This window comes from Phyllobates terribilis, unplaced genomic scaffold, assembly GCF_046119375.1.
Source record: "Phyllobates terribilis strain yellow unplaced genomic scaffold, ASM4611937v1 Scaffold_1__5_contigs__length_1240528914, whole genome shotgun sequence".
Taxonomy (NCBI): Eukaryota; Metazoa; Chordata; class Amphibia; order Anura; family Dendrobatidae; genus Phyllobates; species Phyllobates terribilis.
The window spans coordinates 789,388,859-789,405,577 of NW_027362761.1; positions in this window are offsets into that span (position 1 = coordinate 789,388,859).

Sequence of the window (16,719 nt, forward strand, 5' to 3'; positions counted from 1 at the left end):
CACGAGTTGTGCGTCAATCCTCTTTATGTCAAAGTTCCTCCACTGCTTCTGCCTCCTCAACCTCCTCTCGGTCTTCCACCTGCACCCAAAGCCTGTCTGGTCATGCCACAAGCTTTCTAACTGCGCAGAAGGGATCCTGCACACCTCCTTACTATGCTGGCAGTAGGGCTCAACGTCATCAGGCGGTTTTTACTTTGAAATGTCTGGGAAATGTGAGTCACACAGCTGAGGAGTTGTGGTCAGCTCTGGAGAACCAATTTCATGAATGGTTGTCTCCACTGGACCTGAAACCAGGGAAGGCCGTGTGCGACAATGCTGCAAACCTGGGTGCGGCCCTCCGCCGGGGCAATGTCACACACGTGCCTTGTATGGCTCACGTGTTGAACCTGGTTGTCCAGCAATTTTTAGCCCACTATCCCAGACTAGATGGCCTTCTGCAGATTGCATGGTCGCTGTGTGCTCACTTCCGCCGTTCGCATCCCGCAGCTCAGCGACTTACATCTCTACAGAAGTCGTTGGGCCTGCCACTTCACCTGCTAAAATGCGATGTGCCTACCCGGTGGAATTCAACTCTGCACATGTTGCAGCGACTGTGGCAGCACTGACAAGCCCTGGTGCAATACGTTCTGACGTATAGCCTGGGCCAACGAGATTCAGAGGTGGGGCAAATCACGCTGGAGGAGTGGTCTCAGATCAGGGACCTATGCACCCTTCTGCACAGTTTTGAAATGGCGACGAAGATGTTTAGTGCTGACGATGCCATTATCAGCATGACTATTCCGGTGATTTACATGCTGGAGCACATGTTAAACAGAATTCGGAGTCAGGTGGTGGCACAAGAGGAGGTGGAGGAAGTAGAGGAGGAGGAGTTGTATGCGGAAGGGCTAACATCTGCAAGGTCCAGACGGTCGGCAGCACCAAGGCGGCAGGCATGTGAGGGTGGGGGAGATGGTTTTACCAGGGCGCATGGTAGCAGCCAAACTAGTGAGGAAGGTGCAGGAGCCCAGGAAGAAGTGGAGGACGAACTGATGGAAGACTCATCAGATGAGGGAGACCTTGATCACATTTCTGTTGTGCGAGGTTGGGGGGAGAGGACAGAGGAAGGAAGCATGATTGTTACCTCGCCACCAACACAACAGGGACTTGGTGCTCCTGGATGCGCAACACACATGAGTGCCTTCTTGCTGCACTACCTGCAACATGACCCTCGAATTGTGAGAATTAGAAATAATCCTGACTACTGGGTTGCCACACTGTTAGATCCCCGGTACAAAAGTAAATTTGCAGAAATTATTCCTGCCATAGAAAGGGATGCACGCATGCAGGAGTATCAGCAGAGACTGTTGCAGAATCTTACATGTGCTTTTCCACAAAATACCAGTGGTGCACGTAGTGAATCTCACAGTTCCAACCTGCCAACCGTGGGACCGTCAAGTGTTCAGCACTCAAACCGTAACAGAACCACAGTATCTGCTGGTAACATCAATTTTGCGGAATCATTTCACCACTTTTTTAGCCCATCCTTTGCAAGGCCACAGGAGACAAGAAGTCTGACACATAGTCAACGCCTAGAGACGATGGTACAGGAGTATCTCCAAGTAAACATTGAAGCCACGACTGTGTCACTGGACCCTTGCTCTTTTTGGGCTTCCAATCTGGATAAATGGCCGGAGCTAGCCACTTACGCCTTGGAGATCTTGTCATGCCCCGCAGCCAGCGTTCTGTCTGAACGTGTGTTCAGCGCTGCTGGTGGTGTGCTGACAGATAAGCGCACGCGGCTCTCCACTGATAATGTAGACAGACTCACGTTCATAAAGATGAACAAATCATGGATCCGAAACAACTTTTCTACCCCTGTGTGATCCTGGGGAGAGTAAAAGCTTGATGATAGGTTAAAATCACCCTACCAACCGTTTTAAGCTTTCAAATTACTAATCATGTTTATCTGTATCTTGACTGGAAAATAATTTGGGCTTTGTAGCAGTGTGCAGCACTGATCCTATTAGGCCATCTATAATAAGCTCCACCAGATTTAAAATTAAAAATAATTTTTAGCTGCATCTAGCCCGGAAAATAATTTTGGGGCTCCGAGATGCGCAAGACACATAAGTGCCTTCTTGCTGCACTACCTGCAGCATGACCCTCATATTGTCAGAATTCAAAGTAATCATGACTACTGGGTTGCCACACTCTTAGATCCCCCAAACTTTTCGATCAACCTTTTCATTTTAATAAAGACCAAAAAAATGGTCATTTTTGAAATTATAAGCATTAGCAGGTTGTTAGAAACTGAAATCAAACAGTTTTCAACTCAAAACTTTATTGTAGGTGATGTTACACTTTCACATAGGACCCCTTGTTCGAAAGGAGCTTCTGAACTCTCTCGTCCATTGAATTTGTCAGGTTTTGAATGGTTTCTGCTTCAATTGTTTTGCATGAGGACAGAATACCCTCCCAGAGCTGTTGCTTAGATGTGAACTGCCTCCCGCCATCATAGACACTCCTTTTAATGATGCTCCAAAGGTTCTGAATGGGGTAGAGGTCAGGGGAGCATGGGGGTCACACCATAAGTTTGTCCCCTTTTATGCCCATATCAGCCAGAGATGCAGATGTTTTATGTGCAGCATGAGATGGTGCATTATCATGCAGAAAAATGATCTTGCTGTGAAATAAACGGTTCTTCTTCTTGAACCATGGCAGGAAGTGCTGTTTGAGAAAATCCACATACATTATGGAGTTCATCTTTATCGCCTTCAGGGATCCTAAAGGGGCCGACAATCTCTCTCCCCATGATTCCAGCCCAAAACATTACTCCACCTCCTCCTTGTTGGCGCTGTAGCCGTGTTTGCGTGGGGTGTCCATCAACCAGCCATCCTCCACTCCATCCATCTGGACCATCGAGCGCTGCATGGCACTCATCCGTGAACAAAACAGTTTTGAAATCAGTCTTCATGTAATGTTTGGCCCACTGGAGCCGTTTCTGCTTGTGTGAAGTGGATAGAGGAGGTCGACAGGATGGCGTATGCACAGCTGCAAACCTCTGAAGGACCCTGCATCTTGTTGTTCGGGGGACGTTGGAGGCACCAGCAGCTTCAAAAACTTGTCTGCTGCTATGACAAGGCTTTCTTGCCGCTGCTCTTTTAACCTGACGTAATTGCCTGTAGGAAAGAGTCCTCAATTTGCCCTTATCAGCACGCACACGTGTGTACTGTGAATCAGCTACATACTTCTTGATTGCCAAGACACTTCATCCTGATCATCGCACAATGTTGATTGTAGTCATGCCTTGACCTAAACACTCCACAATTTGTTGCTTCTCAGCAGCCGACACATCCTTTTTCTTTCCCATTTTGGCAGAAAATGTAGGCTGCTTAATAATGTGAGAGAGCCTTCTTAAGTAGTCTTGCCTTTCATTGGACACACCTGCCAAACTAATTAGCACAGGTGTCTGCAATTGCTTACAGTGATATAAAGAGCCCTGACACGCATCACCATCAATGAGTTTAACTGACAAACCAACAAATTCTTCCCTTATCACTCCTAAACACTTTTTGCATAATAATTTGGAACGCAGTGTACATGTGCTTTTCCACAAAACACCAGTGGTTCACGTAGTGAATCTTACAGTTCTAACTTGCCAACCGTGGTCTGTATGGAATTGTTCAATAAAGGGCCCAAAATTAAGATAACATAGATGGGAGAGGTCTCTATGAATAGGAATTCCTAAGTATTTGATACCCTGTGAGGGCCAGGCAAATGGAAAGTTGGACTGGATGGAATCCTATATGGATTTGGGGAGGGAGACATCGAGGGCCTCAGACTTCGCTGCATTGATTTTAAAATTTTACCATGTAACAAAGTGATCTATTTCAGCCATAACAGCAGGGATGGATATATGTGATTGAGTGATATATACTAGGACATCATCAGCAAATAGAGAGCACTTGTACTCGGTGCCTCCCACCTCAATCCACCTAATATTGGGGTTATGGCGAATTGATGAGAGCAGGTGCTCCGTCACTAGGATGTATAAGAGAGGGGACAGAGGACATCCCTGCCTTGTCCCATTGGTGATTGTGAAAGGTGATGAAAATGTTCTGACGCACCCCCTGGGCCTTGGGACACCCGGAGCCGGACCCTTTTTGGTGGATGCTGGTGGTTGTAGTCTTCGTGGCGGCGACCCGGTTCCGTGGCTCAGGGCGGTCAAACCAGTGGCGGAACTATTTATGTGGTTTTGATGTTTAAATGTCCGACTACGCCACCCGTGGATTGCGGTCAGAGTGAACCGCCGCTACAGGGCAGACCGCTGAGGCTGGTGTTGTGGGTGCAGCAGAGCGTAGCATAACTCCCCACGGGAGGAGTATAGCCTCAGGGCAGTGTATGCGGAGGATGGGGGTGATGGTGCAGGGCAGCAGCAGTAACGACACTGAGTCAGTGATGCAGTCCAGGGCCTTTACTCACAGTTCTTATTATCCAGACCACGTCTGCAGGTAACGGCTGCCCACGTCGTACTGTGCTCACCAGGTGAGGGGCTCAGACAACTCCCAGATAACTTTGGAGCACTTCACAGGACCCCCTTTGTGTGTCCTTTGTCTGGCCTTTCTTACCAACACTTCTGTCCGGCTGCCTTTGGCCTCCTCTTGGTAAACTTGGCGCCAGTTTCCCTGACCCTATGTGGTGCCTTCCTAGCGGGTGTAGCGAGGGGCTGCGCCACATAAAATGTCAGAGCCTCCGGTTTCTATCTGAGGGTCGTTTCCTGCCTCTACTAGTTCGGGGACCAGTCTCCCCCTTTGGCCTGACCCCTCCACGCAGGTGGATTCGGGCGTGCAGTGGCGACTCGCCCGTCCGCACCCCTGGGATCCCTTCATTCCTCGTTCCTGGAGCCTTCTCCGCTCCTCTTCCTTCCTTCTCCCTCTTCCAGGCCTGGGCCTCTGTTACTAGGCCCGCCTCCGGAGCAGAGCTCATGCAGAGCCCCTGCTCCCTGCCACTTCTGCTCAGACTTCTCTGCACTGAACTAAGATGGTGCCCACCTTTTATACTCCCTTCTCAATGCACCCAGGAACTGCTTCCTCCCTGCTCCTGCACTACAGGGTTCCCCTTCCTCAGTGTTCCCTCCCCCCACTCCAGCCAGGGACAGGGACTGTCGTGCCCATCTCAGGGGCATATTGGTCGCCCTGCCCCACGGCAATGTGGTGTAATGCATGCAGGTGTCGGGTCCTGATCCACACTCCATCCTTACCTGAGAGTGAGAGTGAGGTGCAATACGTCTGTAGCAACCGAGCCCTCAGGGTGCTACAGTTCCATTTATCTTCAGCCTAGGTGACGTATTGCGATACAGGGCCGTGATTTTGGCTATAAAAGGGTCCCCTAGACCCCTACCCCAAGCTTTTTAAGAGAATCATATATGGCGTGCCAGGAGACTCTATGGAATGCTTTCTCAGCATCCAACGAGAGTATCTAATTACAAATTTTTAACTGCATCTAGCCCAGGAAATACTTTGTGCCTAGTAGCAGTGTCTGCTAGTCAGCGGATTATCCCGGCTGTTAAGCAAGCTACACCACCTGTAGTTTAGACACTTAATTTTTTCAAAGGAAATGCTTCGGGACCATGGGATACTTAGTGAAGAGCATCAGGAGGCACCCCAAGGCATAGGGGCTGGGACTGGCAGTAGGATGCCTTGCGGTGGACAGCCGAGCTCGATCCTTATAAAAGCTTTTTAACTGCAGCAGCTTTAGTGGACGCTACTGGAGCTGGAATTACCGCGGCTGCTGGCATGAGACTTGCCCTCCAATAGATCCTTGTAAATGGATTTAAAGTGTATTCATTCAAATTAGAGAGACAATTTAAATTAAAAAGCTTAGAGCTGCCTCCACCACAGGGGGGCTCGCTCGACCCACCAGCGGACAGGCACCAGTATTGGGAGAGGGGGGATGGCCGTCAGGGTTCACCGCGGCTCTGGCACAAACCCGGCGACACGGAGGTGGCACGGGCAGGAGCGGACTGGCCGTGTCGGCTTCTCACTTTTTGGATTTTAGAAGGGCATGACATGTCTATATCTGTGTCTCCCCCTCCTTTTACTCCAACACCTCTTTTATTTTCGCATGACTATATGTACTTGTCACTTTTCCATGTGTTAGTTATGTCTTCTGAGCAGTTTGTCAGCTTTTGGACACCTTTGAAGGTGTTTTCTATGTGTTTCTATGTGTTTTTGTTTGCCTGCCATTGGTTTTAACGGTGTTCGAAGGTGTTCGACGAACAGTTCGACGAACAGTTCGGCAAACACACGGGTGTTCGACGAACCGAACCGAACTCGAACACTACGGGGGTGGCTCAACACTATTCATTCGTCACGTTTTACGTCTCCACGGAATGCCTGATAGGATTGTCTGTGACCGGGGTCCACAGTTTTCCTCCCGGTTCTGGAAAGAATTGTGTAATTTGCTTGGCATTGAACTGAATCTTTCTACTGCCTATCACCCGGAGACCAATTGTCTGGTGGAACGCACTAACCAGACGCTTGTGACATACTTACGCCATTTCATTTCGGCCAATTACAATGATTAGGCGATATTGCTTCCTTGGGCAGAATTTGCTCTAAACAACGCAGTGGCGGATTCCACAGGTCAGACTCCATTTCTTCTAAATTATGGCCAACATCTGCGAGTCCTGGTTCCTATGCCAGTTTCCTCAGTGGAACCTGGGGTCAGAGATTCGGCTCTGGAGGCGCGGGAGGTTTGGGATCATACCCAGGATGCTATATTGGCCTCCAAGAATCGGATGAGAGAGTCAGCTGACACTCATCGCCGTCCAGCCCCCGTATTCTCTACAAGCGACAGGGTGTGGCTCGCGGCTCGCAATATCCGAGTATGCGCGGAATCTGTTTAATTTTCCCCCCGTTTTATTGGTCCTTTCAAAATTTTGTCCCAAATAAACCCTGTAGTATACTGGTTACAGTTACCACGACACATGATGATTCACAACACTTTTCATGTGTTGCTCCTTAAGCCGGTTCTCCTGACAAAATTCTCGGAACCCCAACCCGCTTCAGACTCCAGGGGTGATGATCTCGAGATACAGGCGATCGTGGGGTCCAAGATGGTTTGTGGCAAAAAATATTACCTAATACACTGGAGGGGCCATGGATCTGAGGATCATTCCAGGGAACCACATTCATGCTCTCCTGCTCATTGGGGAATGTGAGTGTCGAGTGGAGGGGGATGTTAGAGGGGGGGATGGTGTTTGGCGTCGGGAGTTTGCTGGATCTGATATGGGTTTGGAGTCATTGGTGGATTCTGTGGTCTCCCATTCCAGTCCAGCTGGGGCAGATGCTGCTCAGCATTGTCATTGGTCCCAACGCCTAGCTGGTGAATGAGATGTACAGGTCGTCTCTTGGGTCTTTGTTCCTAGCAACATGAAGGATAGGTTGCGGAAGGAAACAGGGTTACTACAGCCTAAGTCCAGGATTCACTGCACTGAGCATGCCCGTGACATGGCGGACCGTGACTGGTGGTTTGGGAGTCAGCTGATCCAGTGACCTGGCACCGCCTGATTGGTCGTGGGTGACATCACCAATATTGCGACGGTGGGCAGGGCTTAATCTTTAAATAACCCGCCCATAAACATGGCGGCACGCTCTGATCATTGAGCTATGATGGTGTAATTGTGTGGACGCTTGGTCGTATGGGCTCCACGTGTGTTTTAGCTTCTGTCAGGCAGGTTTAGCAGGGGATAGGCAGCCTTAGATGGAGGTAGCTTCGTCTGACAGTCTGGCTCCGACAAAGGGGTCGCCATACACCCTGAGCAGTCTGCAGATGCCGTATTCCTGGCACCGCCTGTAAGCCACGTGCAGAGATATTCCCCAGTCCGGAAGCACGCCGGCAGGGAGCATGTATACGCCGGCGTGAATCACACACGCATCCTAGCACCAGCTGCGTAGTCCCTGTGCAGTAAACAGGGCTACGGATACATTATTTGTCGCACATCTCTCGTGCGGTTAACGGAGATAGTGCGAATCCCTATTCCCGTTCCGGTGTGCAGTAACACGGAAGGGATTGTTATTTCTGTTGGATGCTTTACCTTCTTATATGGAAGGTGTTCGGCTGAAGTCCTCCAGACTGCATCGCGGACCCCGGTTTCGGTTTCTTTCCATTATTTAATAAAGTTGTTTGCAACCGTCCCCTTAACACATTGATATTGTCATTTTATTCGACTGCGACCTCCACCACTCTTCCAAGGGGCATTGATATTGTCTTTTTATTCCACTGTAACCTCCACCACTCTTCCAAGGGGCATTAATATTGTCTTTTTATTCCACTGGGACCTCCACCACTCTTCCAAGGGGCATTGATATTGTCTTTTTATTCCACTGGGACCTCCACGTCTCTTCCAAGGGGCATTAAAACAGTCTTGTTAAACCACTTTGAACTCCACGTCTCTTCCAAGGGGCATTAAAACCATCTTGTTATGCTACTGTGACCTCCACATCTCTTCCAAGGGGCATTAAAACCGTCTTGTTAAACCACTCTGAACTCCACGTCTCTTCCAAGGGTTATTAAAACCGTCTTGTTAAGCTACTTTGACCTCCACGTCTCTTCCAAAGGGCATTAATACCGTCTTGTTAAACCACACTGAACTCCACGTCTCTTCCAAGGGGCATTAAAATTGCCTTGTTAAGCTACTGTGCCCTCCACGTCTCTTCCAAGGGGCAATGATAATGTCTTTTTATCCCACTGCGACCTCCACCACTCTTCCAAGGGGCATTGATATTCTCTTTTTATTCCACTGCGACCTCCACAACTCTTCCAAGGGGCATTGATATTGTCTTTTTATTCCACTGGGACCTCCACCACTCTTCCAAGGGTCATTGATATTGTCTTTTTATTCCACTGCGATCTCCACCACTCTTCCAAGGGTCATTGATATTGTCTTTTTATTCCACTGCGACCTCCACCACTCTTTCAAGAGGCATTGATATTGTCTTTTTATTCCACTGCGACCTCCACCACTCTTCCAAGGGGCATTGATATTGTCTTCTTATTTCACTGCGACCTCCACCACTCTTCTAAGGGGCATTGATATTCACTTTTTATTCCACTGCGACCTCCACAACTCTTCCAAGGGTCATTGATATTGTCTTTTCATTCCACTGCGACCTCTACCACTCTTCCAAGAGTCATTGATATTGTCTTTTTATTCCACTTCGACCTCCACCACTCTTCTAAGGGGCATTGATACTCTCTTTTTTTTCCACTGTGACTTCCACAACTCTTCCAAGGGTCATTGATATAATCTTTTTATTCCACTGCAACCTCCACCACTCTTCCAAGGTTCATTGATATTGTCTTTTTATTCCACTGCGACCTCCACCACTCTTCCAAGGGGCATTGATATTGTCTTTTTATTCCACTGGGAGCTCCACGTCTCTTCCAAGGGACATTAAAACCGTCTTGTTATGCTACTGTGACCTCCACGTCTCTTCCAAGGGTCATTAAAACCGTCTTGTTAAACCTCTCTGAACTCCACGTCTCTGCCAAGGGGAATTAAAATTGTCTTGTTAAGCTACTGTGACCTCCACGTCTCTTCCAAAAGGCATTGATATTGTCTTTTTATTCCACTGTAACCTCCACCACTCTTCCAAGGGGCATTGATATTGTCTTTTTATTCCACTGGGACCTCCACCACTCTTCCAAGGGGCATTTATATTGTCTTTTTATTCCACTGGGAGCTCCACGTCTCTTCCAAGGGCCATTAAAACCGTCTTGTTAAACCACTCTGAACTCCACCACTCTTCCAAGCGGCATTAAAATTGCCTTGTTAAGCTACTGTGACCTCCATGTCTCTTCCAAGGGGCATTGATATTGTCTTTTTATTTCACTGCGACCTCCACCACTCTTCCAAGGGGATTTGATATTCTCTTTTTATTGCACTGGGACCTCCACCACTCTTCTAAGGGGCAGTGATATTCTCTTTTTATTCCACTGCAACCTCCACAACTCTTCCAAGGGTCATTGATATTGTCTTTTTATTCTACTGCGACCTCCACCACTCTTCCAAGGGGCATTGATATTGTCTTTTTATTCCACTGCGACCTCCACCACTCTTCCAAGGGGCATTGATATTCGCTTTTTATTCCACTGTAACCTCCACAACTCTTCCAAGGGGCATTTATATTGTCTTTTTATTCCACTGGGACCTCCACCACTCTTCCAAGGGGCATTGATATTGTATTTTTATTCCACTGGGACCTCCACCACTCTTCCAAGGGTCATTGATATTGTCTTTTTATTCCACTGCGATCTCCACCACTCTTCCAAGGGTCATTGATATTGTCTTTTTATTCCACTGCGACCTCCACCACTCTTTCAAGAGGCATTGATATTGTCTTTTTATTCCACTGCGACCTCCACCACTCTTCCAAGGGGCATTGATATTGTCTTCTTATTTCACTGCGACCTCCACCACTCTTCTAAGGGGCATTGATATTCACTTTTTATTCCACTGCGACCTCCACAACTCTTCCAAGGGTCATTGATATTGTCTTTTCATTCCACTGCGACCTCTACCACTCTTCCAAGAGTCATTGATATTGTCTTTTTATTCCACTTCGACCTCCACCACTCTTCTAAGGGGCATTGATACTCTCTTTTTTTTCCACTGTGACTTCCACAACTCTTCCAAGGGTCATTGATATCATCTTTTTATTCCACTGCAACCTCCACCACTCTTCCAAGGTTCATTGATATTGTCTTTTTATTCCACTGCGACCTCCACCACTCTTCCAAGGGGCATTGATATTGTCTTTTTATTCCACTGGGAGCTCCACGTCTCTTCCAAGGGACATTAAAACCGTCTTGTTATGCTACTGTGACCTCCACGTCTCTTCCAAGGGTCATTAAAACCGTCTTGTTAAACCTCTCTGAACTCCACGTCTCTGCCAAGGGGAATTAAAATTGTCTTGTTAAGCTACTGTGACCTCCACGTCTCTTCCAAAAGGCATTGATATTGTCTTTTTATTCCAATGTAACCTCCACCACTCTTCCAAGGGGCATTGATATTGTCTTTTTATTCCACTGGGACCTCCACCACTCTTCCAAGGGGCATTTATATTGTCTTTTTATTCCACTGGGAGCTCCACGTCTCTTCCAAGGGCCATTAAAACCGTCTTGTTAAACCACTCTGAACTCCACCACTCTTCCAAGCGGCATTAAAATTGCCTTGTTAAGCTACTGTGACCTCCATGTCTCTTCCAAGGGGCATTGATATTGTCTTTTTATTTCACTGCGACCTCCACCACTCTTCCAAGGGGCATTGATATTCTCTTTTTATTGCACTGGGACCTCCACCACTCTTCTAAGGGGCATTGATATTCTCTTTTTATTCCACTGCAACCTCCACAACTCTTCCAAGGGTCATTGATATTGTCTTTTTATTCTACTGCGACCTCCACCACTCTTCCAAGGGGCATTGATATTGTCTTTTTATTCCACTGCGACCTCCACCACTCTTCCAAGGGGCATTGATATTCGCTTTTTATTCCACTGTAACCTCCACAACTCTTCCAAGGGGCATTTATATTGTCTTTTTATTCCACTGGGACCTCCACCACTCTTCCAAGGGGCATTGATATTGTATTTTTATTCCACTGCGACCTCCACCACTCTTCTAATGGGCATTGATATTGTCTTTTTATTCCACTGCGACCTCCACAACTCTTCCAAGGGTCATAGATATTTTCTTTTTATTCCACTGCGACCTCCACCACTCTTCCAAGGGTCATTGATAATGTTTTTTTATTCCACTGCGACCTCCACCACTCTTCGAAGGGGCATTGATATTGTCTTTTTATTCCACTGGGACCTCCACCACTCTTCCAAGGGGCATTGATATTGTCTTTTTATTCCACTGCGACCTCCACCACTCTTCTAAGAGGCATTGATAGTCTCTTTTTATTCCACTGCGACCTCCACCACTCTTCCAAAGGGCATTGGTATTGTCTTTTTATTCCACTGGGACCTCCACGTCTCTTCCAAGGGGCATTAAAACCGTCTAGTTAAACTACTGTGACCTCCATGTCTCTTCCAAGGGGCATTAAAACCGTCTTGTTAAACCACTCTGAACTCCACTTCTCTTCCAAGGGGAATTAAAATCGTCTTGTTAAGCTACTGTGACCTCCATGTCTCTTCCAAGGGGCATTGATATTGTCTTTTTATTCCACTGCGACCTCCACTACTCTTCCAATAGGCATTGATATTGTCTTTTTATTCCACTGTAACCTCCACCACTCTTCCATGGGGCATTGATATTGTCTTTTTATTCCACTTGGACCTCCACCACTCTTCCAAGGGTCATTGATATTGTCTGTTTATTCCACTTGGAACTCCTTGTCTCTTCCAAGGGGCATTAAAACCATCTTGTTAAACCACTCTGTACTCCACGTCTCTTCCAAGGGGCATTAAAACCGTCTTGTTAAGCTACTGTGACCTCCATGTTTCTTCCAAGGGGCATTAAAACCGTCTTGTTAAACCACTCCGAACTTCACAGCTCTTCCAAGGGGCATTGAAATGTGGTTTTTAATTACCTCTAACCTCCACGACTCTTCCAACTGGCATTGTATTTCCTCCTAATTTCAGTCAGCTTTTGCTTTTCAATGCATAGGCGAACACTAAGGGAGATCCACTCCCCAATAATGGGTAGAAGGTTTTTAGTACGCTGTAATCCAGGTCTGTTTCAAGGGGCATTGCAGTTCTTCATAATTTTTGGAAAGCCTTCCATTCACTGCTTAGGCCAACAGTGTACAGGAGACCCAGTTGCTATAAATGTAAAAAATGGTTTAGTTAATGCCCTCTGACCTCCATGTCACTTCCAAGGGGCATTGGAGTGCCTCGAAATTGTTGGTAGTCATTGCACTCACTGTATGCCCTATAACAGTTTAACCGAACCGCTCCTTTTGGTACAGAAACATATCCTACAAGACATGTGTTGTTGACTGGCCTGATATTGATGTGAATGGTCCCTGTTCCTCCTGCTCTTTCTCCTTTGCCACCACCTCATCCATCATTCATCACTAGAGATGAGCGTTGTTCGACTCGAACTGTTCGCCAATCTCAAATTCGAGCTGTTTTGGGCGGTGTTCGAGCCGTTCGGCGAACTCGAACGATTTGAGAAAAATTCGGCTGTTCGAGGTTATGTTCGATAACTGTTCGTGCACCAAAATCATAACTGGATATTTTCTCAGTAATGATGAAAATTAATGTTAATATGCAGTTTGAGTGTACAGCGGGGTGGGGGGAGGGGCAGGGGATGGATCTCTGCAGGAATAATGAAGATCTCAATTTTTTTTTCTCTTTCCCGCATTTACAGTGGGGAGGTGCAATCTGTCAGCCTATCAGCAGCGCACACACGGAGCGAAGTGCTTTTTTTCACACAAGCAAGGGCATGTGTCATTGGCAGTGTATGTCACATGTCCTTGCCCTATAAGACCAAGCCATTTTCCCCGTCGCCACCATTTTCTCACTGCTGCAGCTGCGTGTTAGACGGCACCGCTGTTGCTGTGTGCACTATACCTTGTTAATTTCAAGCCAATTTTCGCACAAGTCTACAGATAGCTTGGGAGTAGGGAATAGTTGTGATTGCAGTACTTTTAAGGACTAGGTTACAGCATTTCCTACGACTTTTATCAGGCAGGTCTGTGCTCTTAAATAGATAGATTGTGGGAGTAAAGACTAATTGTAATTGCAGTCCTTTTCAGGACTAGGTTACATCAGTTCCTAACAGTTTTTGCCAGGCAGGTCTGTGCCAGTTCTGTGCAAGTTTTTTTCACAGCATTTGGCTGAATCTAGCAAAGCTAATCCTTTTTGGCCTATTGCAGAGTGTGTTAGTCAGTGGAGTAGCCTACATGTGTTGCAAGATATACCACCTGTGTATAGAATACCATTTTTTTTACTGCACCTAGTGAAGTAAAATCTTTTGGACATAGCATCATTCTATTAGTCCATCTATACTGACCTCCATCAGGTTGCAAATTGAATATAATTTTTTTCTGCATCTAGCTCTGAAAAAATATTTGGGCTTCTAGCAGTGTGTGGGACTTGTTCTATTAGTCCATCTATACTGACCTCCATCAGGTTGCAAACTGAATATAATTTTTTTCTGCATCTAGCTCTGAAAAAATATTTGGCCTTCTAGCAGTGTGTGGGACTTGTTCTATTAGTCCATCTATACTGACCTCCATCACGCTGCAAATTCAAAATAATTTTTTGTCTGCATCTAGCTCTGAAAAAATATTTGGCCTTCTAGCAGTGTGTGGGACTTTCTCTATTAGTCCATCTATACTGACCTCCATCAGGTTGCAAATTAAAAATATTTTTTATCTGCATCTACCTCTGAAAAAATATTTGGGCTTCTAGCTGTGTTTGGGACTTGTTCTATTAGTCCATCTATGCTGACCTCCATCAGGTTGCAAACTGAATATAATTTTTTTCTGCATCTAGCTCTGAAAAAATATTTGGCCTTCTAGCAGTGTGTGGGACTTTCTCTATTAGTCCATCTATACTGACCTCCATCAGGTTGCAAATTAAAAATAATTTTTATCTGCATCTAGCTCTGAAAAAATATTTGGCCTTCTAGCAGTGTGTGGGACTTTCTCTATTAGTCCATCTATACTGACCTCCATCAGGTTGCAAATTAAAAATAATTTTTTGTCTGCATCTAGCTCTGAAAAAATATTTGGCCTTCTAGCAGTGTGTGGGACTTTCTCTATTAGTCCATCTATACTGACCTCCATCAGGTTGCAAATTCAAAATAATTTTTTGCCTGCATCTAGCTCTGAAAAAATATTTGGCTTTCTAGCAGTGTGTGGGACTTTCTCTATTAGTCCATCTATACTGACCTCCATCAGGCTGCAAATTAAAAATAATTTTTATCTGCATCTACCTCTGAAAAAATATTTGGGCTTCTAGCTGTGTGTGGGACTTGTTCTATTAGTCCATCTATACTGACCTCCATCAGGTTGCAAATTTGAATATAATTTTTTTCTGCATCTAACCCAGCCAATAGTTTTGGCCTAATACCACAGTTTGGCCACTCAGCTCTGCTCGGTTCCCATCCATTGTTTTTTTGTGCAAACAACTCCAGAGTTGTGAATTAGTTAACCACCAAAATGAGTTGAAAAAGGCCTGCTGCTGGTGGAAAGGGGAATAGGCATGTTGGGAAGGGGAAAAAAGGTTGTGTCCGTGGGGTAGGTGTTAAAGCAACAGTAACATCTGCAGAAGAAAGACCATCTTCCAGCCAAACTAAAATGTCTACTTCTTTTAGCGGACAATGTGATAAGATCCCTTTCTTACGGCCACGCCAATCGCTACAAATTCCAGATGAGGCACAAAAACAGCAGGTGCTTCAACGGATATAAAGTGCTCCTTTAAGTGGGCTCTCCTCCACATCAACTTCAACATCACAAATACTCCAGTCCTCAAAGGTGTCACCCCAATCGCACTTGCTTCCTCACAGCTCCCAAATCTCCAGCTGCCCGTCTGAGTATGAGGTAGAACAGATGGTTGAGTCTGCAGAGCTGTTTACTCATACTATAGCCTGGGAATCAGAGGTCGACTCCAGCGCTTCTGTGAATCCAGACGAGGAAATAATCTGCACTGATGCCCAGAATCTTTATGAGTCGGATCCAGGACCAGACGCAGAAGGTTCTGACCATAATGTAGACCCTCATTTCCAAACTGTAACTCCTGTTGGTGGAGACAATGAGGAAGACGATGATGAGACTCAAATACCTGATTGGAGCGACAACTTTAGTTTTTTGTCAGGGCAGGAACAGGTTGGCTCTGAGGACGACGGGTGTGATAACGCACAGGGTGATGATGATGAGGCTGGAGATCCCACTTACTGTCAACCCACAGTCAGCCAAGAGATGAGGTCAGCAGAGGAGGTGGAGGAAGATGCTAGTGACGACGAGGTCAGGTTGCGCCTTCCTGGACAGAGACGTAGTACTGGAAGCACGTCAACAACTGCATCCTCAAACACAACTCTGCCTCTCACCACAAGTCGTGGTGGCTCTTCAGGTCGCATGGGTGCTAAGCCTTGCATAGCCTGGGGATTTTTTCAGATCGATAAAGATGACCCAACTCGTGTTATCTGTAACATTTGTCAGCAAAAGCTAAGTAGAGGCCAAAAAATACATAGTTTGAGTACTTCATGCATGAACCGGCACATGGACATGAAGCATAAGTTGCAGTGGGAAGCTCAGTGTGCTACAATGCGGCCTAGCCGGCCGGGCCAACCACCGTCTGCCATATCTTGTGCATCCGCGGCCTCTTCATCCTCTGTGACTGGGGGGACAGCAGTCACACCTGTTTTGGGGCGCAGACCTGCCACCTCTTTACCCGCAACAGCCAGCGTGATTGGTAGGTCATCATTTTCTTTGGAGGTGGTAACACCAGCTGGTGTTGAGCGCTGTCCGACATCGATAGCACCACCTTTGGATCAAGGCAACCTAACATGTCCGCCTGCATCTTCCTCACAGACTGGCAGTTTGCCGGGGACACCCTTATCAACCCCGTCTAAGCACAATAGCCAGCCCTCGGTCCCTCAGATGTGGACAAGTAAAAGACCATTTCCTCCTAGCCATGAGAAAGCTAAGAGGTTGAATTTCACCATCTGCAAGCTCTTGGCTACAAAAATGCTGCCTTTCCGCCTGGTGGACACAGAGGATT